At 40.1% G+C, this 27,703-nt stretch overlaps 1 long non-coding RNA gene across 1 annotated transcript; it reads left to right on the plus strand.

Moving 5' to 3' along the window:
• The first annotated feature begins 21,278 nt into the window (after window positions 1-21,278).
• Window positions 21,279-26,246, plus strand: LOC115178912 (uncharacterized). Its single transcript, XR_003872717.1, has 3 exons — window positions 21,279-21,386; window positions 25,366-25,563; window positions 25,855-26,246. It is a non-coding gene; the product is annotated as an uncharacterized LOC115178912 (long non-coding RNA).
• The last annotated feature ends 1,457 nt before the right edge of the window (window positions 26,247-27,703 follow it).

Genomic DNA, 27,703 nt, shown 5'->3' on the forward strand with positions numbered 1-27,703 from the left:
CTTTAGTTTATCTATCAAACTCAAGTTCAAGTACAGAACATTCATGAGCAGGCGCAGTACTCAATTAGTATCAATGCTCAAGGTTCCACAGTAACAACAAAGTAGTGCCTAGGATAAATTCTATATCACATTATATCACATGTAACAACTCCTCCCTTCCAGCTATCTTGTATTCCGTCAACATAAAAAGAGAAATGAAGTTAATTCAACAACTGTAACAATAACTGAAATAAGGCACTATTCAATTATTAAAACTAACAACACATTTGTTTTACAATAAAATAAAACTAGGCTGAGAACCAGTCAGTAGTTGTGGGACCCCTCTGACTATTTCCCATTTTTCAGTGTTACAAATAGGAATACAATCTGATTTAATATTGATTTTGACTGATCTACACGAAATACTCCATTATGTCAAAGTGATAAAAAAGAATAAACTGGAAACATTTAAAAACGAAACAATTTGCAGAAACATTAGTTTGATAAAGAACATGTTTTAATCAGAATCATTAAGCCCAGTCTACTTGTTGTTTTCAACAAACAGATGTTGTGGCCGTAATTCATCACCATGCAGTTTTCAATGGGAATTGTCCATTTAGAAAATTCTAATGAACAGGCAGATTAAAACTTCTTAAGGCTAGGGGGCAGTATTCGGAAGTTTGGATGACTGAGGTGCCCAAAGTAAACTGCCTGTTACTCAGGCCCAGAAGCTAGGATGTGCATATGCATGGTAGTATTGAATAGAAAACTATAAAGTTTCTAAAACTGTTAAAATAATGTCTGTGAGTATAACAGAACTGATTTGGCAGGCGAAACCCTGAGGACAATCCATCCAGGGTTTTTTTTTTTTAGGTCATTGGATTTTCCAATGCTTTTCTATGGGAAAGTATAATTATTAAGACCCCGATTGCAGTTCCTATGGCTTCCACTAGATGTCAACAGTCTTTAGAAAAATGAAGAAGTATTCTTTCTAAGTGTCACTCAGGTGGGCTCTAGTCTTTTGGTGTGCTTGAATGAGAACGCGCTCCTCGTTGTTTTTCTCCGGTATTGGAAACAGTTTATTCCGTCTTAAATTGTATCGATTATTTACATAATAGGGTACCTGTGGTTGCATTAGAAATGTTGTTTGAAATGTTTGGACCAAGTTTACAGGTATCTTATTACATCCTTTGTAGGCATGTTGGGCGAGTTGGAACCTGTGTATTTCTGAATCAAACTCGCCAAATAAACAGACATTTTTAGGATATAAAGAAGGACTTTATCAAACAAAACGACCATTCATTGTGTAACTGAGACCTTTGGGATTGCAAAAAGATGAGGTAAGCGATTTATTTTATCGCTATTTCTGACTTTCGTGATGCATCTGCTTGGTTGGAAAATGTTTTTCATGCTTTTGTATGCGGGGTGCTGTCCTCAGATACTCGCATGGTATGCTTTCGCCGTAAAGCCTTTTTGAAATCTGACAAAGCGTCTGGATTAACAAGAAGTTAAGCTTTTAAATGCTGTAAGACACTTGTATCTTCATGAATGTTTAATATTACGAATTTAGTATTTTTGAATTTTGCGCTCTGAAATTTACCGGATGTTGTCAAATCGATCCCGGCAACGGGATTCTAGCAGTAAGGGATCCCTAAGAGGTATTAAACTAAATCGAAGGTCTGTATATTGAAAAGAAGGCAGATTTTGGTTTGTAACTCTGAAAAAATTGTTGTTCAACTCTGCCAAATGAGCCTGTTTCAAATTTTAACTATTTGAGAGTAACTGTTCCAGGCAGGAGACGCACATGCCTTCACACTGCCAACTTTTTTCATTTGGAAAAAATATTCTATTATATTACATTCTGTTTTTTTTTAACTTGATATATCTGACCTGTGCAAGGAACAAAGGACTATAAAATCCTGGTGGGTCAGGCCGTTCATAATTGAAATGTCCGCTCCGATATTTACAGCCATTTTTGATCATTTAAATTAATAGAGTACCCATTAATTCATGAAGAATATAACTTATAAATGCATACATGCGTCTTCTACTCAGTGTTGAAAAGCAACCTAACATAGGCAATAACATCATTACACTAAAACATATATTTGTAGACATTTTGCTAAGAAACGTAGTATCAAAAAATAAGACAAATCTAACAAATGATCAAAACAAGGCTATGCCATTGCAGTGGAGGATGCTCTAGATACTGAGATCATACTATTTGATATCATATTGATACAAGACTGACAGTATCCCCCATTTCTGACTATCTTGCTGAGGGGAGAACACTTATTCAAGTGGCAGAATTTTTTTTTCATTTTAGTCATTTAGCATACACTCTTATCCAGAGCGATTTACAGTAGTGAATGCATACATTTCATTTTTATTTTTTTCCCCCGTACTGGTCGAACCCACAACCCCGGCATTGCAAACACCAAGCTCTACCAACTGAGCCACACGGGAATGGCAGAAATGGAACGGCATCAAATACCTGGAAATCATGTATTAGATGTATTTGATACCATTCCACTGATTCCGCTTCAGTCGTTATCACCAGCCCGTTCTCCCCAATTAAGGTGCCAATTAAGGTGTACAGCCCTAGGCTTTTACAGTTATGCGCCTGCTGAGGTTGCTGCCTTTTGAAGATTGTGTTCCATGATATAATATAACCTGTTAAGATTATAGTTTCAAATGGCACTTTTTATTGACTGAATATATATATGGGTCAATTTAGTCCCGTGTGGCTCAGTTGGTAGAGCATGGTGTTTGCAACGCCAGGGTTGTGGGTACGTTTCCCACGGGGGACCAGTAAGTAAAAATAAAAAAATGTATGAAATGTATACATTCACTACTCTAAGTCGCTCTGGATAAGAGCATCTGCTGAAATGTAAATGTTTAGCAATTAGGTTTTGTTTTCTGTAATGTTTATAATAAATTAGGCATTGTTTTTGCGAACTGTTGGCATATAAGCCTAGATATATTCGCATACATTGTTTTATGTCCTTGTGTTCTAAAAATATATACACTGCTCAAAAAAATAAAGGGAACACTAAAATAACACATCCTAGATCTGAATGAATGAAATAATCTTATTAAATACTTTTTTCTTTACATAGTTGAATGTGCTGACAACAAAATCACACAAAAATAATCAATGGAAATCCAATTTATCAACCCATGGAGGTCTGGATTTGGAGTCACACTCAAAATTAAAGTAGAAAACCACACAAATGGACTTTGCAGAACAAATGAACATTTCTTGTGGAAGTGGGTGCCCATCCGAGTGCATTCCGCCGAAGATCAGCAAAGGTAAGTAAATATTTCAGACATATTTTTAGAGATTTGTCGACGTTGTGGTTGTAGGCTAACTCTATAGCTTAGCATTGAAGGCTAAGTTCTGTACTCAGAATATTGAACAATGTGCTTTTTCCGTCAAGTTATTTTAAAATCTGACAAAGTGGTTGCATAAAGGAGTAGATTATCTCAAATTCTTTAAATAATTGTTAGAAATTTTGTCAACGTTTATGAGTTCTTCTGTAAATTAAATGTGCCTATTCACCGTGAGCTATGGGGAGAAAACATTTTCTGAACGTCACGCGCCAATGTAAAAATTGGGGTTTTGGATATAAATATAAACTTGATCAAACAAAAAATGCTTGGAAAATTGCTTTTTTTTTGCTTTTTGCTATGATAATCTAATGTTTTGCTTTCACCGTAAAGCCTTTTTGAAATCGGACAATGTGATTGGATTAACGAGTAGAGTATCTTTAAAATGCCGTATAATACTTGAATTTTAATTTTGAGATTTTATTTTTGAATTTCGCGCCGTGCTATCTCACTGGTTGTTGTCCAACCAATCCCGTTAACGGGATTTTATCCTCTAGAGGTTAAGTAGTTTAATCATGTAATAATAAGAACAATTTTGAGAAAGATTAATCTTTAGGTTAATGATGCAAAAGACACAAGATTTATGGTGCCCCCTGTGAGGAATCTAAGATAGAATTGGACTTTGCTGTGGAATTCTATATATCAATTTTGCAAACAGAATTGAACAAACAGACTGCTTTCTATACAAATTGGTTGTGTGTGTATTCCCATTTGAAGAGGCTACAGAGTGCCTCCGATCGTGTGTCGTTAGCGTCAGAACAATGAGTGATAAATTCCAGATTTAGTCCGTTAGGCCAAACGGTACTATTTCTGTCGGTCAATATTAACTTCTAGTGCAAGGGCATAGAGCCAGCAAGGTTAGAAATTAGGAGATATATGTTCTGTTCGAGCTGAAGTATTCTGTCCGCCTACCGCACTAAGCCAGTGTGGGCAGACCACAGGCGTATCTGTATTTATGTACCGTGTCGCTCCGGTCAACATAACCCTAGCAAAGAATGCCGAATGGGTTAATGTGAGACGTCACTAGTAAACCCACCCTTTCCATGGTGAGGGGACGCTATTTTGTGCTTGGAAATGAGATTCCTGAACAAAGTAGGATTAGCTTGCACGAGATGCTAAGCTAACAAAATGGAAACATTATTTCCTGTGTCCCGTTTAAATTCCTCCGCCTTGCGCGACGGAAGTCCCGCCCTTTGTAATTCCGTTTGATTTCAGCATTCTGCATCACTGGTGGTGAAGAATCGCAAGTATATCTCTTAAAAGAAGTTGGGGAAATCCAAACGTGGATCACGTTAAGATATACAGCCAATCGCAATTGACTGGATATCGACGTCTCATTCAATTTAACTAAATAGGTGAAATTGCCAGAATTACCTTTCAAGTGGATCTTTTAAATAATATCCAAATTGATTCGTTTTCTAAATGAGACATTGTGAACTTTCTCCACGTTAACTTAGATGAAGCAAAGCTCTCAGTTTAATTTAAAGATTAATTCCCAGATAGCCTATACAGGTTTGATTTATCATAAATAGATTAATCAGTAAAATCTGCTTTAGCAAAGCACATTCAGTAAAACCCATTACTGACGGGAGTGAATCCCATGTGGCTTGGCCTTAGGGGAAGTGTACCATAGTGGTGAATGTACCCTAAACATTTAAAGTACTGGTTGCTTTTATGATAATCCAGACACTCTCAATTGCTTGGGTATCATCGTCTCATTCAATTTATTTATTTAAATTGTCGAACATACCTTTCTAGGTTCTTCCAATTAAATGAGACATCTTAAACTTTGCAATAGTAACCTAGATGAACCAACTTCCCAGGTTAATTTAAAGTTGAATTCCCAGATAGCCTATCCAGGTATGATTAATCATTATCATTGATTAATTCAATTTGCTTTTGCAAAATCATTCATGTCCAACTGCCACAGTACTGGTACAGTACTAATGGTTCATTAGCGTCTATAGATAGATTAAAATCGTCTTTGCAGCTCCCAATGTATTCCAAAAGCAAACTTTGGAAAATTAGGAAAAACATTTTTCCTTTCAAATGTTCTAATAATGTGCAAGCTATCAGAGGGGGTAGTCCCCACTCGCCCTCTAATTAGTGAACCTCCACCCATAGATGGATTGATCTCTGACCTCAGCAGCGATACCAACCCTAATTATGTCATTAGCGGAAAAACAGCAGACAACAACGCTTTCCAAAATCAACCATCGGGCGCAGGCCTCGTAAAGGTTCTCTCCAGTCTAGCCCTGATGTCTTGCCATCCGAGATTGGCATCTGTCCAATACCGCAGTGCACAGCTGAAGCACGAGCAGGTAACGGTAGACATAAAGGGACAGGTGGAGAGAACCGAGAAACCAATGACAAATGCAGAAAAGGGAAAAATTCTGCTAGCTATGGAACTGAGCTTGATAACTGAACAATTAAATGTAGTTGCAAAAACGTATGATGATGAACAAGCACAAGCTCTCAACAAAATCGTCTTCTACAGGAACAAAATCATATGCTACAGGAACAACTCAATTTAGCCAAAACTAAATACGATGATGTCTACGCCAAACTAGATGAATCTGAAGAGTTATCTACAAACAGGAGCGCTCAACTTGATAACCTGCATGCAGTTTTGTTGAACGTTACTCAAAATAACACGGTTCTACTCAAAACGCTGCAGACCAAAGACGATCAGTTAATGAACTCAATGACAAAGTTGGATGACAAATCAGCAGAACTCATTGAAGTCGCTGACCAAATGAATGATAAGAGAACTCAGGTGATGAAGATGGAAATATTGATTTCTAAGCAAGCGGAGGAAATCTCATCACTGAATCTCTCGCTCCGTACTCAAGACCTCTGTCTGCAATCCATGACAGATAAGTTTGAGACCGAAAGGAGCAAGTGCGACACTCACGTGTCCAAAATCAGTACTCTAAGCGCTCATGTGGACTCTGCAATGCAGCAGAATACCACTCTTAGGTACCATCTGGAGGAAGTCCAGAATGGTCACGCTCTACAGCGTGACTACCAATCCAAGCAACCGGAGCCCTGTAATCACAGGAGTAAAGACGATATGTTTCAGACTTTGCCTCCCTCATGTGTCCCTCAGTATTCACCTCTTGGCAATTCGGCACTGAGTAATATGGCGCCTCTTGGCCAACAAAGCCAAAGCTTGGCTTCTCTTCTTGGCCTTTCGGCCCCAATTTTCCCACAGGAGGAAACCAACCCTCTCCGCCCACTTGGCGCGGAATACCTTGACAAACTCGTCAAGAATTTCCCCACCTTTGACCCCGTTCCAGGTCAGCCAAACGATACCGAGACGTTTCTAGCTGACATAGAGGACGCGTTGGATGGCTACCCGAACGCTACGGGTTCTTACAGGGTTTACCTGTTGAAGCGAACGTTGAATAGACACGTGACAAGGTTCATTCGTCTACAACAGCAACACGTGCGAAATGACTATGCTAAACTTGCCACAGCTTTGAAATTAGAATTCAGTGGTTCTGCGACTCGCAAACACGATAGCTCACTGGCTAACACCGTCAAACAAGCTCGGAACAAACACTCACAAGCTTACTATCATAGGCTTCGTTCAGCTTACTTTGTCCTACTCACTGAAACAGGAATGTAAGAGCTGTTACCATTCAAAAAATGTTTTTGTCGAACATGTATGCCACCTTCATTACCTACTTGGGCCCTGCAGCCCACGTTGGCTTGCCTATCTTACAACTCAGAGAGCTTGCAAGCACAGCTTTTGAGGCATCAAAAGTTCACAACGCTAAGAGCCCTGACCACTCGGTTTTGAAGTTTGACCAGGAGCACTCACTCCAGCTAGAGGGTGCATTACCAGGTATTGGAACGTTGAGAGATGACGCACAACAACAGTTTCTACCGCAAAACCATGATTCCAATAACCTCCACCGTCGAAATAACTGTAAAGTACGTCGCCATTAACATGACTACCACTACAATCGACCTGTTCGCTACGTTCTTGCACCCAACCCAGAAGAAGTGTCAGAGCACCAGGGTAACAAAGGGTTGAAGGACAATCAAAACGTAGACCAATGTTCTCCAGAAGTTCCACTACAGGAAGAACTAAAGCGAGAACAATTTGAGAAAAGGGTAAAAGATAAGTCACAAGGACTAGACGAGGAATTACCGGACACCAGGTCCGCAGGAATTAACACCCATAGCAAGGACGTTAAAGTTCAAATTTCTCCCGCTCTCATTCAAGACCCTATCCAGGGCCCGCTTGATCAAGAAACAAGCCCCCGGGCTTTGTATATAGACTCTGATACAAAGGTTGCGAAGGAAAAGGTCAAACGCTTCGTTAACCTCTAGGGGCTACGCAAGCGTCCCACCCCTGGTACACCCTATCAACAACAGGTGAAATATCAAGAGCGCCAAATATGAAAACAATTAAATGTCATAATTCAAATTTCTCAAACATACAACTATCTTACACCCTTTGAAAGATAAACATCTCTTTAATCTAACCACGTTGTCCGATTTGAAAAAGGCTTTACGGCGAAAGCATAAAGTTAGATTATGTTAGGAGAGTACATTGACAATAGCTGTGTGTAATGTTTTGTCAATTCAAAGACAGGCGTCACCAAAAGCAGAAAACCAGCTAAAATTCTGCACTAACCTTTGACAATCTCCATCAGATGACACTCCTAGGACATTATGTTAGACAATACATGCATTTTTAGTTCTATCAAGTTCATATTTATATCCAAAAACAGAGTTTTACTATGGCGTTGATGTTCAGGAAATCGTTTCCCTCCAATAACCGCCAGTCAATCAGCACAACAAATTAAATAATTACTATTCGAAAACATTGGTAAAATATTATATTGTCATTCAAAGAATTATAGATTTACATCTCTTGAACGCAGATTGCCAGATTTAAAAATAACCTTACTGGGAAATCACACTTTGCAATAATCTGAGCACTGCGCCCAGAAAAATACGCTTTGCGATACAGACTAACCGCCATGTTGGAGAGATCTAAAATCGAAAATACTATGTAAATAATCCATTACCTTTGATTCTCTTCATCAGATGTCACTTCCAGGAATCCCAGGTCCATAACGAATGTAGTTTTGTTCGAAAAAGCTCATAATTTATGTCCAAAAAGCTCCGTGTTGTTAGCACATGATCTATGCCCGCCGGACTTCACTTCATGAACGAGGGGGAAAAAAATATTTACGTTCGTTCAAACATGTCAAACGTTGTATAGCATAAATCATTAGTGCCTTTTTTAACCAGACCATGAATAATATTCAAGGCGGACGATTGCATTCTCTTTTAAAACGTATTGGAATGAGAGTACCCAACATGAACTCGCGCGCCAGAGTCTAATCGGCCACCACCGTTCCATGGCTCTTGTTTGGTCAGATCTCACAGTATAAGACTCAAAACACTTTGTAAAGACTGGTGACATCTAGTGGAAGCCATAGGAAGTGCTCAACGATTAATAAACCCCTGTGTGTTTCAATGGCATAGGCTTAAAGGTAATTCAACACATCAGGTATCCACTTCCTGTCAGAATTTGTCTCAGGGTTTTGACTGCCATATGAGTTCTGTTATACTTACAGACACCATTCAAACAGTTTTAGAAAATTCAGAGTGTTTTCTATCCAACAATAATATGCATATTCTAGCTTCTGAGTTGGTGTAGGAGGCAGTTAAAAATGGGCACATATTTGTTTCAAAATTCTCAATACTGCCCCCTAGCCCTAAGAAGTTTTAAAGCCAAGCCCACTCAAAATCGGAAAACTGTCAATCTGCTTCCACTTTGAACAGAAATGGCACATCACATCATTGTTCGATGATCTCAAAAGGGCTTTGAAGCCAACTAAATGCTGGTTAACCTCTCTGGCGCATGTGGGACGAATTCGTCCCACCTACGTAACAGCCACTTCAATCCAGTGGCGCGATTTTTGAATCGTTTGAAATACTATTACTTCAATTTCTCAAACATATGACTATTTTACAGCTATTTAAAGACAAGAATCTCGTTAATCTAACCACACTGTCCGATTTCAAAAAGGCTTTACAACGAAAGCAAAACATTAGATTATGTCAGGAGAGTACCCAGCCAGAAATAATCAGACACCCATTTTTCAAGCTAGCATATCATGTCACATAAACCCAAACCACAGCTAAATGCAGCACTAACCTTTTATGATCTTCATCAGATGACACACCTAGGACATTATGTTATACAATACATGCATGTCTGTTCAATCAAGTTCATATTTATATCAAAAACCAGCTTTTTACATTAGCATGTGACGTTCAGAAAAAGCATACCCCCTGCAAACTTCCGGGGAATTTACTAACAGTTTGCTAAATTACTCACGATAAACGTTCACAAAAAGCATAACAATTATTTTAAGAATTATAGATACATTACTCCTCTATGCACTCGATATGTCCGATTTTAAAATAGCTTTTCGGATGAAGCACATTTTGCAATAATCTAAGTACATAGCCCGGCATCACAGGGCTAGCTATTTAGACACCCACCCAGGTCAGCCTCCACCAAAATCACATTTCCTATAAGAAAAATGTTCTTACCTTGCTTGTTCTTCGTCAGAATACACTGCCAGGACTTCTACTTCAATAACAAATGTAGGTTTGGTCCCAAATAATCCATCGTTATATCCAAACAGCGACGTTTTTTCGTGAGTTCTAGACACTATCAGAATGCTACATCACGGTCTCGCGCATGGCGCATTGGCGTGACAAAAAATGTCTAAATATTCCATTACCGTACTTCGAAGCATGTCAACCGCTGTTTAAAACCAATTTTTATGCCATTTATCTCGTAGAAAAGCGATAATATTCCGACCGGGAATCTGCAATGAGCCTAAACAGCCGAATTAAATTTCTCCACGGGGACGAATCGTGCACGCGCCTCATTCAAAGGTCCTCTGATCCGCCACTTACCAAAGGCGATAATGTGTTTCAGCCTGAGGCTGCCTCGTCAACCTTCAGGTTTTTCGCGGGTTCTGAGAGCCTATTGGAGCCCTGGGAATTGTCACGTTACAGCTAAGATCCTTACTTTTCAATAAACAGATGCAAGACGCACGACTCCTTGTCAGACAGGCCACTTCCTGCATGAAACCTTGTCAGGTTTTTGCCTGCCATAGGAGTTCTGTTATACTCACAGACACCATTCAAACAGTTTTAGAAACTTTAGGGTGTTTTCTATCCAAACCTGAACAATAATATGCATATTCTAGCTTCTGAGTTGGTGTAGGAGGCAGTTAAAAATGGGCACATATTTTTTCCAAAATTCTCAATACTGCCCCCTAGCCCAAACAGGTTAAAAGTGGGGTCACTCAGACTACCTCGCCTCTCACATTGAGAGTCATGCTGAAACTACACTTCAAGGACGTATCGCTCGTTCACCCTGTGTATGTTACCAGCCTCAAAACTGTACCCCTGGTACTTGGAGCAGACTTGATGGATCGCTTACTCCCATTGATGGATTGGAAAACCAACCAGGTATGGTCCACAGGCCACAGTTCCTTCTCCACTGACCACACTGTCTACCCCTAACGCTAGCTGCAACGCAGTCATTCACGAGGGGTATCTGTCGAAAGCAGCCCTTGGGAAAAAGACGTTTAGAAACCTCTTGGTGCAGAATCCGATCCAAGGAGATATTACGATATCTCGACACATTCCATCAGCCAACCTGATTGACCATTCTTTTCATGATTTCGAGCCAGCTGTCTCTGTGAATACGCAACTTCCCTCCTTGCAGTCGTGCAATACGGTAGTTGAGATGAACTTCTCTTGCCCTTCGGACACTTGCGCAAGCACCGCGGCCGTCTCAACAAGAGAAACATTGATGCGCAGAGCATACTCTGCTTCCGATGATACACCTTCGCTTTGTGGGGGGACTGTCACCCCTTACAATGACACTAATGGCGTCAGTCCAGCAACTGACCCGATGACTTCCACTGGTGAAACACTTTGCGATATCACAGACCGATATCCTCGTCTCAGTTCGCAGGTACTGAAGAGGTTGCCACACGCGGACGCGGTGGTGACTGACAGGCCACGACAGCCACTAAGCGTTTTGAAGCACAAACACCAGAACATTTGGTCGAAAGGTTACAGCCATTCTCATAACAACGCGGCCGCTGACAACTCGTTTGCGCCTTGGACACCAACACCACCCGCTGGTGGGGGGGTCCCGAGACACAAAGGGGGGAATAGTAGCCCAGACCCATGATGAGCCTCATCGAGGCCGGTGGGGGGGTCGAGACTACGGACGACACCGCACGAAGCCGCCAGAGCATAAATCAAATCTAGTTGTAATTTCCCCTTTGAGAACAGTGAGGAGCAGACAGGCCCCTAGATGGGATAATCTTAGAAACATCAAAGATAGTACTGAGGTGTACCACACTGGTTGTAAAGGAAGTCCAGTGGACTTATCCACCTCCAAAACAAATGACAACAATAATCATTCCTTGCCATGTGTAGGTTCAACTACAATACAACTAGTAAAATGCTCCGATCATGTGTTCCGGTTGATTAATATTTCAGAATAAATCATTAGGATAACTGGTCCCCTTGAGCACCAATACCAGCAACAGTCAGTCCAGCTACAATCAGCAAGAAGGTTAGAGACCTAACCAATCAAATTACCCTTGACAACAGCAACATTGGAGTCACTCAGAGTGCAACACGTGGAAGGGAATCTCCAGTGCACTCTTCCAATGGTTAAAACACGTCACTAATAAATTGAATCCTCCTGAATTATTAGAGGTCATTAACGATGATCACACCACGTACGACTGGTCCAATACTTAAAGAGTACTTCGTCGTGAGGTTAGCTCCTCCGTGGATAACATAGCTATGAAATAGACTTCTTCATACCTATTGCCACTACAATAGTGGAAGACACAGTGACTTGTAGTAAAAACAACTACAGACTCCCTCGACACCAATTCTGACTGAGCTCCAGGCATTGACCTGAAAATTACCTGACTACGTCAGACTCATTCTGAACAAGTTGATATCTGGCAGGATACTTGGTTTTCTTCCCTTGACATGCGCGCTTGTGTAAGCATAAACGCACATGCGCAACGGAACATCCAATTATGGATTTATGCTAGGATCACTTAAGGGTCCAAGCAAAATACCAAAGGCCTTACATTTCATGTAAGGCCTTTGACTCTACAGCACTCACCAGTTTTCTTCCCAGAAGTCCATAGGTTATCCCTGTAGACTGCCCAAAACTAGTGCCTTATAGCTGTAGACTTATCATATAGTTATCAACTTAGGATAGTGCCTAAGCAACACACCAAGTAGGAAAACCCTAGATATGGCATTAGAGACAATGCCATGATAGTCATTTTGCCAGAACATTGGACGTATACAGAATACAGATGATTTTTGTGTGAGAACTATATTTTGTATATCTTTTGTTTATGCTTTCATTCCTTTTCGGTTCAGTTCCTTTGACACTTAGGAAGTGATAGAGCCATAAACAAAGTCCCCATATAACCATCACTTAGTGCCACAACGCCGCTCATTGGGGAATAGATGTAATTATATATATTTCATGAGTGTGTGTGCGTCGTTAACATCTGCCTAAGTTACTACCCAGATCTTTCAGTCTGGACGACGACCAGACGACGGGTCCGGAACGGCAATCCCAAATCCGGACACCCACAGCCCATCCTTGTGGCGGCATACCCCGCTGTCAGAGAGCCTACCAAGGTAAACCACCAGAGCTGGGGACCGCAACGGCGATCACCAACCAGGACATCCCCTGGCCCTTACTATGGTACTTTGCAGCTTCCAGGGAAACTACCAAGGTAAACCACTAGATGGGACCGCAACAGCGATCACCAACCGGACATCAACTGCCCATCCTTGTGGTGGACTGCTCCGCTTTCAGAGAGCCTACCAAGTTCAACCACCACAAGGGACTGCAACGATGATCCACAAACAGGACATCACATGGTCATTATTTTATGTTGATTTGTATCTTGCAGGATTTACAAGATCCAAACCACTAGGGGGGGAATGTCATGACGTTGCCCTCTTTGGGAACAGCGAGCACCATCCCCTCCCTCTGCATCATCCCCCTCTCTGAAATCTCTCCTACACCCAGGCTGCTGCAACCTCAGGTCGTAAATTCCTGGAGAAGAATCCTGCCTCATGGCCAGAAAGTATAGAGAGAGAGTGAGTTTCATAGAGAGAACAAAGGAATTTCTTCCACTTCACAGAACTGGAGAACCAAATGACATTCATGTTCTGGAGAATGTATAAAAGATCGGTGAAGTAACGAGCTACCAACTGGTCCATTTGGTACACTTTTGTGAAACTCATGAGAGACAATACAGCCACATTACCATAATCCTGTTTATACAAAAGTCTCAGTTATGAGGCTTACATCTACTTGTTGTATAGAATGAATGAGTAAAGATGGAACTATTTGTGAAATTATGTAATGTGATTTTAGACTGTTTAATGAGGGAAACTCCAATTCCCTTTGGAGTTTAACTAAATCAGAGGACCGTCCATGAGCACAGTTATGAACTGGCATCAGGGGACAGCCCTTTTCTATGTTCCGAATAAAACCCCCACCTGGGGTTTCCCACTTCAGACCGAGCTTACCTCAATTACGAGAGGGCTAAGGGTTGAGACCAGACCAGTACCTCTATCACAGAGGGAAATAAGGCTTGAGTAGATTGCTGAATCTTTTAACCATCCCACGTGGTTAAACTCTTAGGCTATCGATACCGACAGAATAAGAACAAGTCTTTGATTTTAATTACTAGTCTGCAGCTAGGAATTCGGTATCATTGAACGCGAAGACCGACCACCGCTGAAACATCTATTCTATAACGACATGAATGAATGTCACTCTGAACTATCCATTCTAACCACGACAGAGAGAGAGCGAGAGAGAGAGGGCGGACAAACTCTCCAACAGAAACAAACTTATCAAAAGAGATCCCGACGACACACTGAGCGTAAATATATATATTGATTGCAATTATTCCCGAATGAGTGAGCGTTCATGTGCAAAAGGATTAGCATTTCAATTGTTATAATTAATCAACTTTGTAGTGTCTTATCTTTCGCACCCTTATCAGTTCCTCTGTCTAACAAGCCGCGATGCCGGTTTAGCCCACTAGAGCACATTCCCCTATCATTTCTTTGTAACCATATCTACTGTTTGTTATGCATTTCTTTGAGTACTTAGTAAATAAATTATTTTAAGACAATTGATGTATGGATGACTCATAGTGAAGACTGGGTTCGTGCAGATAACCAACAATGTACGACGTTTGGAATGAGACTAATGTGAGGTAAAGAATAATTCATTCATCACAAGATTAAGTAATCAGATATTAAAATATAACTTTGTAATCTGAATATTTTCCTTGGTGCCCCGACTTCCTAGTTAATTACAGTTACATGATTAAGTAGTTTAATCACGTAATAATAATTACAGAGCATTTTTGATAAAGATTCATCTTCAGTTTAATGATGCCAAAGACACGACACAACCATGTGAGAGTCTCTGAGTTGCTATCTATGTGCAGCAGTTCTCTTGCTCATTAAAACTGATCTCAGATAATGAAATATTTTGTATCTGTAATAATTGTTATGTAGCTTCATCTGTAATTAATAAAGAGTGTTAAGATACAGGAGGTTCCCTGGTGGCGTTTCATTTTGGGGTTGTGATCCACCCTGTCCTCATCCACCCAGATCTTTCCTGTGCTTGAAGGTTGTAGTAATCAGGTGTTCTAGTGCAGAGTGGATGGCTCTGCTTTTATAGTGTAACACTGACAGAGAGAGGGAGGGAAGTTGATAGTCATTACTTTAAAAATACAAATACTTCTAAGATATTTCACCCTGAAACTGTATCACTGTGTGTGAAATCCATTAGACACATAAGACTATAAGTTGATAATGTGTGCAGCGTAGGCAGGATATAATTAGGACATTATGTTTCTTTTGGCCTGTGTAAGCAAGGTGTAGTTGCGACAACAAATGATAAGAGGAACTATCGACAGACAAGTTGTGAAACTAATAACAGGACATTCTGTCCCCACCCGTGGAGTGGAGAAACTGTTAGTCTGGCAGAAGATGATGAAACATGTTGCATATTATGATAAACAATGTATGTGTACAGTGGAAAAATACAGCCCCCCTAAAGCGGGGTGGGGTTCTCGACTGATGTGTGTGTGTGTGTGTGTATAAAAAATGGGCTCTGAACTTGAGAGGGTAGAGCTCTCTGAATAAAGAATTGATCATTTGTATGCTGGGACTCTATCTGTTTCTTAAAACTTAGAGCCTTACAATCTCTAGGATACAGATGGAGTAATAAAAGAGTTCAGTTAGAACATTGGGATAGAAATTCTTGTGACAGAGGTTCTCAGCCCAATCCATTCCAGGTAAATGTTTATATTCCAGAGAACTGAAGAAGATGACTCAGTTCCAGAGAAGCTACGTGGGTGTCACAAGAGCAATATATTTGTCAAGCACTAAAACGTATTATATCTCAAAGGGCCATATCTTTAACTACCCCCTTACAGGTAAATCACTGATAATCAAGGGAGTTTGATCACCTAAAATAATAAGACAATGATCAGCCTGAGAATGCAAAAATTAGCAACCATGTGATAGTCTCTGAGTTGCTATCTATGTGCAGCAGTTTTCTTGCTCATTAAAACTGATCTCAGATCAGCTGGTAGCAGGGTCGTAGAATGAAAGTATGTGCAGTGGTTCTCCTGTTTGCGTTGGAAACCGAAGAGGCAGCGGGGTCAGTGGTAGGGTTGGTTGCCACTGTGCTGATGGCTGCAAGTGATGAGGTTGGAGCTCTGGCTGAAGGCTTTGCCACACACCTGGCACACATTGGGCTTCTCACCTAGGATAGGAAAGCAGAGGTAAAGTTCACTATTTTACAAGTTAAAGGGGCAGTGCGGTTGTTATGGTGATAAATATCCATATTGACGATGGCCGTATTTTCCACATGTATGTACTGTAAGCCCACTCTCTGTCTCTCCCACATTCCCACTCTGATCTGTCCCCACCCCTTTCCATTGTCTACCAAGCCGTCATATCGGTTTAGCCCACTAGGGACCATTCATTGCATTGTGTTAGTAACCAATAACCAACTGTTTGTGTGTTCATGTAATGCTGTGTGATTATTTAGTTAGTTAGTAAATCATTAATTAAGCCAATTTGTATATCGCTGATTAATCATTTATGCTAGGGTTCGTGCAGATATCTAAGGATTTTGCGACATTCAGAATGAGACCGATAGAAGGTAAACAAAAAGCTACATACACACTATATATACAAAACTATATGGACTCCCCTTCCAATTAGTGGATTTAGCTATTTCGGCCACACCCGTTGCTGACAGGTGTATAAAATCGAGCACACCTCCATGCAATCTCCATAGACAAACATGGGCAGTATAATGACCTTACTGAAGAGCTCAGTGACTTTCAACGTGGCACCATCATAGGATGCCACTTTTACAACAAGTCAGTTTGTCCAATTTCTGCCCCTGCCCCGGTCAACTGTAAGTCAAATCAAACTTTATATGTCACATGCGCCGAATAGAACAAGTGTAGACCTTGTGTAGAAATGCTTACTTACAAGCCCTTAACCAACAGTGCAGTTCAAGAAGAGTTAAGAAACTATTTACCAAATAAACTAAAGTAAAAAGTAACACAATAACATAACAATAACGAGACTATATACAGGGGGTACCGGTACCGAGTCAGTGTGCGGGGGTACAGGTTCGAGGTCATTTGTACATGTAGGTAGGGGTAAAGTGACTATGCATAGACAATAGACAGCGAGTAACAGCAGTGTCCAAACAAGTGGAGGGGGCAATGTTAAAGTCCTGTGGCGAATTGATTAATTGTTCAGCAGTCTTATGGCTTGGGGGTAGAAGCTGTTAAGGAGCCTTTTGGTCCTAGACTTGGCGCTCCGGTATCGCTTGCCGTGCGGTAGCAGAGAAAACAGTCTGTCTTGGGTGACTGGAGTCTCTGACAATTTTATGGGCTTTCCTCTGACACATCCTATTGTATAGGTCCTGGATTGCAGGAAGCTTGGCCCCAGTGATGTACTGGGCCGTACATTCAGGAATCAGGAGTATAGAATTATGGTCAGATTTAACAAATTGAGGGCGGGGGAGAGCTTTGTATGCATCTCTGTGTGTGGAGTAAAAATGTTTTCCTCTGGTTGCACATGTGACATGCTGCTAAAAAGTTGGTAAAACTTGTTTGCCTGCATTAAAGTCCCTGGCCACTAGGAGCGCCGCTTCTGGGTGAGCATTTTCTTGTTTGCTTAAGGCCTTATTGAGTTGGTTGAGTGTGGTCTTAGTGCCAGCATCTGTCTGTGGTGGTAAATAGACGCCTACGAATAATATGGATGAGAACTCTCTTGGTAGATAGAGCTTATCATAAGTTACTCAACCTCAGCCGAGCAATACGGGTCAGTGTGCACGATGGGTCAGTGCATAAGAGAGAGCACTTCCTGGAGTTTAGTGAACTGCTTGACGCAACGGGGATGGGCATGACCGAGTTGCTCATCTCAAAACTACAGAAGCATGGCATCACCATCATGGACATGAGAGGGCAGGGGTATGACAACGGGGCGAATATGCAGGGGAGGCACAGCAGACTTCAAAAGGGAGTGCAAGATATCAATCCGAGGGCCTTTTTTTGTGCCGTGCAGCGCACACTGGCTGAAACTGGTTCCCTCTGATGCAGCATTATGTTGCTTGGAGGCGACTGAGTTTTTTAACATGGGTCTTCCATGTTAAAACGTCTAGGAGCAACAACGGAACTACTGAGTTCCCAACTTCCTTTGGAAGCAATGTCAGCAAAGGAACTGTTCGTCCGGAGCTTCATGAAATGGGTTTCCGTGGCCAAGCAGCCGCACACATGCCTAAGACCACCAGGCGCAATGCCAAGCGTCTGCCGTAGTGGTGTAAATCTCAACGCCATTGGACTCTGGAGCAGTGAAAACACGTTCTCTGGAATGATGAATCACACTTCACCATCTGGCATTCCAATGGACGAATCTGGGTTTGGCAGATGCCAGGAAAACGCTACCTTCCCCAATGCATAATCCAAACTGTAAAGTTTGGTGGAGGAGGAATAATGGTCTGGTGCTGCTTTTCATGGTTCGGGCTAGGCCCCTTAGTTCCACTGAAAGGAAATCTTTATGCTACAGTATACAATATTGGAGACGATACTCTGCTTCCAACTTTTTGGTAACAGTTTGGGTAAGGCCCTTCCTGTTTCAGCATGACAATGCCTTTGTGCACAAAGTGAGGTCCATACAGAAATGGCTTGTCGAGATCGGTGTGGAAGACCTTGACTGGCCTGCACAGAGCCCTGACCTCTACCCCATCGAACAGCTTAGGGATGAATTGAAACTCCAACTGCGAGCTAGGACTAATCGCCCAACATCAGTACTCAACCTCACTAATGCTCTTGTGGCTGAATGGAAACAAGTCTCCGCAGCAATGTTCTAACATCAAGCGGAAAGACCGGCCATGGAAACCCATTTCATGAAGCTCCCGACGAACAGTTATTGTGCTGACGTGGCTTCCAGGAGGTCGTTTGGAGCTCGGTTGTGAGTGTTGCAACCGGGGACAGATGATTTTTACGTGCTTCACCATTTGGCAGTCCCGTTCTGTGAGCTTGTGTAGCCTACCACTTTGCGGCTGAACAATTGTTGCTCCTAGACGTTTCCACTTCACAATAACAGCACTTGCAGTTGACCGGGGAAGCTCTAGCAGGTCAGAAATTTGACAAACTGACTTGCTGTAAAGGTGGCCTCCTATGACGGTGCCACATTGAAAGTCACTGAGCTTTTCAGTAAGGCCATTCTACTGCCAATGCTTGTCTATGGCGGTTGCATGGCTGTTTTCTCGATTTTATACACCCGTCAGCAACGGGTGTGAATGAAATAGCCGAATCCACTAATTTGAAGGGGTGTCCACATACTTTTGTATATAGTGTATTTTATTGTAGTGCCATGTGGCCATCCCACATGGGATTATAAAACACATTGATATTAGAATCAGTTCCAGCACCAGCGTAAAAATTAATTGAAAATAAACAATTATGAGGCTCAAAGCAGTGTTCCCAGCAAACTCTTAATACTGACAACCACATTTCTTTCAGCACTGTCAAATGTCTCTCTCTCTCGGAGAAGATGGCTCTCATTGACCTCATCGAGGGGTGTCAACTCCTGAAGGGCCACTCCATACTCCTCCTGGAAGGCACCTTTAAGTAGAGCCTTCTCCCTAAGAGCATCTATGTTACTGGAAAGTGACAATACACATAGCTGCCCCGAGGAATCCCCACTTCATGGGCTGGACAACCTCCTGGCAGAGTATGCTGAGGCATTTATGTGGCCTCGTCAAAGAGGAATCTTTGATATCGTCAATTTATTCCAAGATCAGCAGCAGATGATGTAAGTTAGTGATTCAAAGTCCCTGTGATAAGGTTAGCGATAAACTGAAGTCCAAACGAACAGAACTACACTCTCTTTTACCATTGTCTTAAATAATTTAATGGTTCGTTGCAAAAGCTAAATTGTCGCAAGGGAACTTTATTTATTTATTTTATTTCACCTTTATTAACCTGGGTAGCAAAGATTATAGCAAACACCACTGAAACGGAATTGGTGCTCGCTAGCTTTGCAAATTCAGCTATGTTGGAAGCCAGCCAATATGAAAAAAACTATTAAAATTACAAAAGGTTGCAGCATATGTTGTGTAAATGGTGAACTCATACAGCTGTCAACTCTTGTCATTTAATCCGTTTCACATTTGCTAGCTACCTTTTAGATCGAAGCCCAAATAGAATGATAAAATATAAGATGATAGAAGCCCATCTCCTACTGTAAATAACCTACACACTGTGTGTGTGTGTAGCCAGCCAGCCAGGTAGAAAAATGGCAGAAAAAATAAAAGACGGACATCAAGAGTATTTTCAGTACACCAAAAACACAAAGTAGAACCCTAGTAGCCTAATATCTCAAAAACTAGTTGATAAAATGTTCATAAGAAGAAATGAAATTCTAATGGAATGTTTCACAATGATATCATTAGCAGAGCAGGCAACAGATGGCACACAGACAGCAGAGTCGGGGACAGATATGCAGGGGACAGACTGGCAGAGACAGGGAGTCTAGGTAAGTTTGTTGAGCTTTGTTTGGCAACATTATGAAAGGTTCTCAATTGTTTTACTTGAAAAATAGGAACATAATTGGAAAATGCCATGGATACCCCACTCTCAACTTAAACTGGTGACTGAACTAAGATTTGTTAAAGGCAATGGTATTGCTGTGTGATTAGTTGTGTAGTTTTGGGTACTGGCCCCCAAGTCCTACATCCTGACTGTCGACAAAGAAGTGAATTTAGCTAAAACAGGAAAGATCTGGGTGGATCACAAACCCAAAATGAAACGGCACCAGGGAACCTCCTGTATCTTAACACTGTTTGTTAATTACAGATGAAGCTACATAACAATTATTACAGATACAAAATATTTCATTATCTGAGATCAGTTTTAATGAGCAAGAGAACTGCTGCACATAGATAGCAACTCAGAGACTCTCACATGGTTGCTAATTTTTACATTCTCAGGCTGATCATTGTTTTATTATTTTAGGTGATCAAACTCCCTTGATTGTCAGTGATGTACCTGTAAGGGTGTAGTTAAAGATATGGCCCTTTGAGATGTAATATGTTTTAGTGCTTGACAAATATATTGCTCTTGTGACACTCACGTAGCTTTTCTGGAACTGAGTCATCCTCTTCAGTTCTCTGGAAAATAAACATTTAGCTGGAATGGATTGGGCTGAGAACTCCCCACCCTCCCTCTCTCTGTCAGCATTACCCTATAAAAGCAGAGCCATCTACCCACTCTGCACTAGAACACCTGATTACTACAACCTTCAAGCGCGCCATCACATCGAGGAAGAACACACAGACACAGGTAAATACATAATTTAAAATACATGCTTTAGCTTGAGATTTAGGTTTAAAATCACTATTGGCCTCATGGTAAGGCCCCCAGGCTTAATTGCTACAGAGAGATGTGTGAGGACAAGATCAACCTTATGGTGACATACATGGGCACCTGACTTTGTCTGAAAGTGATTTTAAAAATCCTGCAATTCTACACTTTTTCTTCACAGGAGGAATCAATATTTATGAACAGAACACATCTCTTTGTTCTTAGGTTCTGACACATTAAATGAAATGGTACTCCAGTACTTGTACACCAGTATATAGATATTTTTAAGACACAAGGACATAAAACAATATGGGCGAATATATCTAGGCTTATATGCCAACAGTTCGCAAAAACAATGCCTAATTTATTATAACCATTACAGACAACAAATCCTAATTGCTAAATTGACCCATATATATATTCAGTCAATAAAAAGTGCCATTTGAAACCATAATCTTAACAGGTTATATTATATCATGGAACACAATCTTCAAAAGGCAGTAACCTCAGCAGGCGTGTAACTGTAAAAGCCTAGGGTTGTACACCTTAATTGGCACCTTAATTGGGGAGAACGGGCTGGTGATAATGACTGAAGCGGAATCAGTGGAATGGTATCAAATACATCAAATACATGATTTCCAGGTGTTTGATGCCGTTCCATTTGTGCCATTCCCGCCACTTTTATAAGCATGCTCCCTTCAGCAAGATAGTCAGAAATTGGGGATACTGTCAGTCTTGTATCAATATGATACCAAATATTATGATCTCAGTATCTAGAGCATCTTCCACTGCAATGGCATAGCCTTGTTTTGTTAATTTGATCATTTGTTAGATTTGTCTTATTTTTTGATACTACGTTTCTTTGTAAAATATCTACAAATATATGTTTTAGTGTAATGATGTTATTGCCTATGTTAGGTTGCTTTTCAACACTGAGTAGAAGACCCATGTATGCATTTATAAGTTATATTCTTCATGAATTAATGGGTAGCCTATTCATTTAAATGATCAAAAATGGCTGTAAATACCAGAGTGGGCATTTTAATTATGAACGACCTGACCCACCAGGATTGTATAGTCTTTTGTTCCTTGCACAGGTCAGATATATCAAGTAAAAAAAAACAATGTAATATAATACAATATTTTTCCAAATGAAAAAAGTTGGCAGTGTGAAGGCATGTGCGTCTCTTGCCTGGAACAGTTACTCTCAAATAGTGAAAATTTGAAACAGGCTCATTTGGCAGAGTTGAACAACAATTTTTTTCAGGGTTACAAACCAAAATCTTCCTTCTTTTCAATATACAAACCTTCGATTTAGTTTAATACCTCTTAGGGATCCCTTACGGCTAGAATCGATTTGACAACATCCGGTAAATTGCAGTGCGCGAAATTCAAAAATACTAAATTCGTAATATTAAACATTCATGAAGATACAAGTGTCTTACATCATTTAAAAGATTAACTTCTTGTTAATCCAGCCACTTTGTCAGATTTCAAAAAGGCTTTACGGCGAAAGCATACCATGTGAGTATCTGAGGACAGCACCCCGCATACAAAAGCATGAAAAACATTTTACAATCAAGCAGATGCATCACGAAAGTCAGAAATAGCGATAAAATAAATCGCTTACCTCATCTTTTTGCAATCCCAAAGGTCTCAGTTACACAATGAATGGTCGTTTTGTTCGATAAAGTCCTTCTTTATATCCTAAAAATGTCTGTTTATTTGGCGCGTTTGATTCAGAAATACACAGGTTCCAACTTGCCCAACATGCCTACAAAGGATCTAATAAGTTACCTGTAACTTCAAAAACTTATTTCAACATTTCTAATCCAACCTCAGGTACCCTAATATGTAAATAATCGATACAATTTAAGACGGACTAAACTGTTTCTAATACCGGAGAAAAACAACGAGGAGCGCGTTCTCATTCAAGCGCACCAAAAGACTAGAGCCCACCTGAGTGACACTTAGAAAGAATACTTCTTCATTTTTCTAAAGACTGTTGACATTTAGTGGAAGCCATAGGAACTGCAATCGGGGTCTTAATAATTACACTTTCCCATAGAAAAGCATTGGAAAATCCAATGACCTAAAAAAAAAAAACCCTGGATGGATTGTCCTCAGGGTTTCGCCTGCCAAATCAGTTCTGTTATACTCACAGACATTATTTTAACAGTTTTAGAAACTTTATAGTTTTCTATTCAATAATACCATGCATATGCACATCCAAGCTTCTGGGCCTGAGTAACAGGCAGTTTACTTTGGGCACCTCCGTCATCCAAACTTCCGAATACTGCCCCCTAGCCTTAAGAAGTTTTAATCTGCCTGTTCATTAGAATTTTCTAAATGGACAATTCCCATTGAAAACTGCATGGTGATGAATTACGGCCACAACATCTGTTTGTTGAAAACAACAAGTAGACTGGGCTTAATGATTCTGATTAAAATATGTTCTTTATCAAAGTAATGTTTCTGCAAATTGTTTCGTTTTTAAATGTTTCCAGTTTATTCTTTTTTTTATCACTTTGACATAATGGAGTATTTCGTGTAGATCAGTCAAAATCAATATTAAATCAGATTTTGTTCCTATTTGTAACACTGAAAAATGGGAAATAGTCAGAGGGGTCCCACAACTACTGACTGGTTCTCAACCTAGTTTTATTTTATTGGAAAACAAATGTGTTGTTAGTTTTAGTAATTGAATAGTGCCTTATTTCAGTTATTGTTACAGTTTTTGAATTGACATGCATATCTCTTTTTATGTTGACGGAATACAAGATAGCTGGAAGGGAGGAGTTGTTACATGTGATATAATGTGATATAGAATTTATCCTAGGCACTACTTTGTTGTTACTGTGGAACCTAGAGCATTGATACTAATTGAGTACTGCGCCTGCTCATGAATGTTCTGTACTTGAACTTGAGTTTGATAGATAAACTAAAGTTAACATTACCTCCGTTTCAAGTAGAATTATTACTGTTTGTGTAGTAGTAAGAACACAACACCTAATGCCAATAAAATGACAAAACAGTAACAGAGAATAATGTACAATATGGTGAACTTAGCAAACTAGGCATTTGTGGTAAGTACATGGGGGGCCGCCATCTTCATGCACCTTCACCATTCTCAAATAAATTCTGAATTGACACCAACCCTTGTCTTATTTAAAGACTTAGAATTAGCATAAGGACCAAGACATCGCAAAAGACATGCAGTGCCACTTAGTGCAATGGTGACTAATAATGATAAATTGCACAGATACACTTTGCTTATCGAGATCTGTGCTTTATGTGGAAAGTTTGGATGAGGAATATTCTTTAATTTATTCAGTGGTGTAAAGTTGTTAAGGAAAAATACTTTAAAGTACAACTTATGACATTTTGGGGGGTATCTGTACCTTACTATTTATATTTTTTGACAACTTTCACTTCACTACATTTCTAATGAAAATAATGTTCTTTTTACTTCATGAATTGTGCCTGACACCCAAAAGTACTTGCTACATTTTGAATGCTTAGCAGGACAGGAAAATTGTGAAAATCATACCCTTGTCAAGAGAACATTCTACTGCCTCTGATCTTGCGGACTCACTAAACACACATTCTTTGTTTGTAAATGTTGTCTGAGTGTTTGAGTGTGCCCCTGGCTGTATGTAAAATAACAAATTGGTGCAATCTGGTTTAATTAATATGAGGAATTTGAAATGAATTACACTTTTACTTTTGATAAATAAGTATATTTTAGTAATTACATTTACTTTTGATACTTAAGTATATAGACTTTTACTCAAGTAGTATTTTACTGGATAACTTGAGTCATTTTCTATTGAGGTATCTTTACTTTTACTCAAGAATGACTATTGGGTAATTTTTCCACAACTGAATTGAATCAACTTAACCCTTAATTACCCTCTTTCTCTCCCCCTCTCTTTCTCTCCTTTCTCTATCGTTGCAGCAATGGATTGTGCTTCAACTGTCGTCACTTCACATACCAACAGCAAAAACGACTGCAATAAAAAAAAATGTGTTGCCCCATGTCCTACTGAATCAGGCAAAAACATATCAGGTCAAAACATATCAGGCCAAAACATATCCGGCAGTGTGGGCGGAAGTATTTCCATTGGCAACCAGGACAATACCATCACTCATACCGGTATGTAACCCTATCCAGCGGGAGGGAATCTACATATGAATGAATTTATACATCAATTCATATTTTATTGTTTTGTGGCCATTCAACATGGGAATATAACACACATTGATATTAGACATTTCAAAGCATAAAGCAATTACATGTCCATATACATACACATTTCACAGCTCAGTTCCAGCACCAGCATAACAAATGTTTTATTGTTGCTCATAGCAGTGTTCTATGCAAACTCCTAATACTGACAACCACATTTATTTAATTACTGTCAATGACTCTCTCTCGTTCACTTAGGTTAACAAACAACTCCCAGAAAAACTGTCGCACCCAGCATCACCATAGCCAACATAACAGGTGGCAAAGTGGGTCTTTACTACAAGGCAGAGAAGATGGCTCTCTGTGACCTCATCGAGGGGAGACAACTCAGGAAGGGCCACTCCATTCTCATCCTGGAAAACACCTTTAAGAAGACCCCTCTTCCTCCTCTATGTCACTGGCTTCCAAGTAGAAAGTGACAATACATACAGATTTAACTACATACAAAATATTGATTAAAAATAAAGAGAGAATAAATCTCAGATAAGTGAAAAAGTGCTACAAGATATACTTTGATTGTATGGTCGAATTCAACAATGTAATCAATGTAGGTTTTTGACAAAAAAATAAATGTTACCAAACTGAGAAAATGTTAGTATGTGTTCTGTAAGATGTTATCATGAGTGTGTGTGTGATTACATTACATGATTGGGGTTGCCACCAGATATCCTACATACTGATGCTAATTTCAACAAAGGTCAACAACACAATATTGTAATCAAAGTTGTATTTCTAAGGTTGTAGTCATGTTATTTCAAGCATACAGTGTGTTGGTGCAAGACACTTACAGTGAGCACAAATATATATAACAGAGACAAAATCTGCACATTTCCTCATTACATTGGATTTGAAAATCATTTGAACTAGAATGTTAGATAAATGCAGTGTTTCCCAACTAAAGGTTTGATGATTAGTTGAATCAAGTGTGTTAGTGCTAAGGAAAAAACTAAAATACAACTACTTTCACGCCACATGGCTCTGTCCACCCACCTTACAATTCTGGAAAGAAACCATACACAAACTGCCCACCCTTTTGGGTCACAGCCTTCCACTCTTCCTATCCTTCTGCCTTCTTGGAGATCATCAGTCCATTTTTATTGCCTTAAAATATCGCCAAGAAAACAATATTACTCAGCTAGAAAAACAGAAACCAAGTGTGTTTGTCAATGGATTAACCTCCTCACAGACCACATCACAATGGGTAAAATTACAGCATCCACCAAAGACTAAATTCAAACCTTCAACGAACACTGGACCCCACTCCTCTACTCCTTGCAGCTACCGCTGAGCTGATCCCACCCTAGTGTTTCCTCTACCACCCAAGTTGCTATTACTATTTATTTGTATACATTATATGGAGCAGCAGTTGAAAGGCACAACGTTTGATAGTTGATAGATGTTGTACAGTCAGGTCCATAATTATTGGTACTCTTGAAAAAGGTTAGTAAAAAATACTGAGCTATATTGAATGCCATTCTTTGGGGGAAATTGTATTCTTTTAAACTACCTGTTTTGAATACTCCAGCACACTCCCCTTGCTAGGTTAACTTCTATGGGCTACGTGGGACGCTAGTGTCCCACCTGCGGGACACAGCCAGTGAAATATCAGGGCGACAAATTCAAAAACAACAAAATGTCATAATTAAACTTTCTCATACATACAACTATTTTACACCATTTTAAAGATACACTTCTCCTTGATGTAACCACATTGTCCGATTTAAAAAAGGCTTTACAGCGAAAGCTAAACATTAGATTTGTCACAATGGGTGGCGTGTGGATTCAAGAGAGTCAGGCGCAGGAGACAGAATGATTCCGTGAATTAATTTAATAAAATATCAACACGGAAAATATGCAAAGGTATGGGGTGCAAGGTGTACAAAAAGAAACACACCACCCTTAAAAGAACGTAACCAGGGACGCATCCCAAACGAATAGCGTAACTCCAAAAATACAGAACCTCATGACAGACACACCCTGACAACACGAACAATCCCGCACAAACAACAAACCTAACTAACTAGCCTAAATACCCCTCCCCACTAAC

This window comes from Salmo trutta, chromosome 38, assembly GCF_901001165.1.
Source record: "Salmo trutta chromosome 38, fSalTru1.1, whole genome shotgun sequence".
Classification (NCBI taxonomy): domain Eukaryota; kingdom Metazoa; phylum Chordata; class Actinopteri; order Salmoniformes; family Salmonidae; genus Salmo; species Salmo trutta.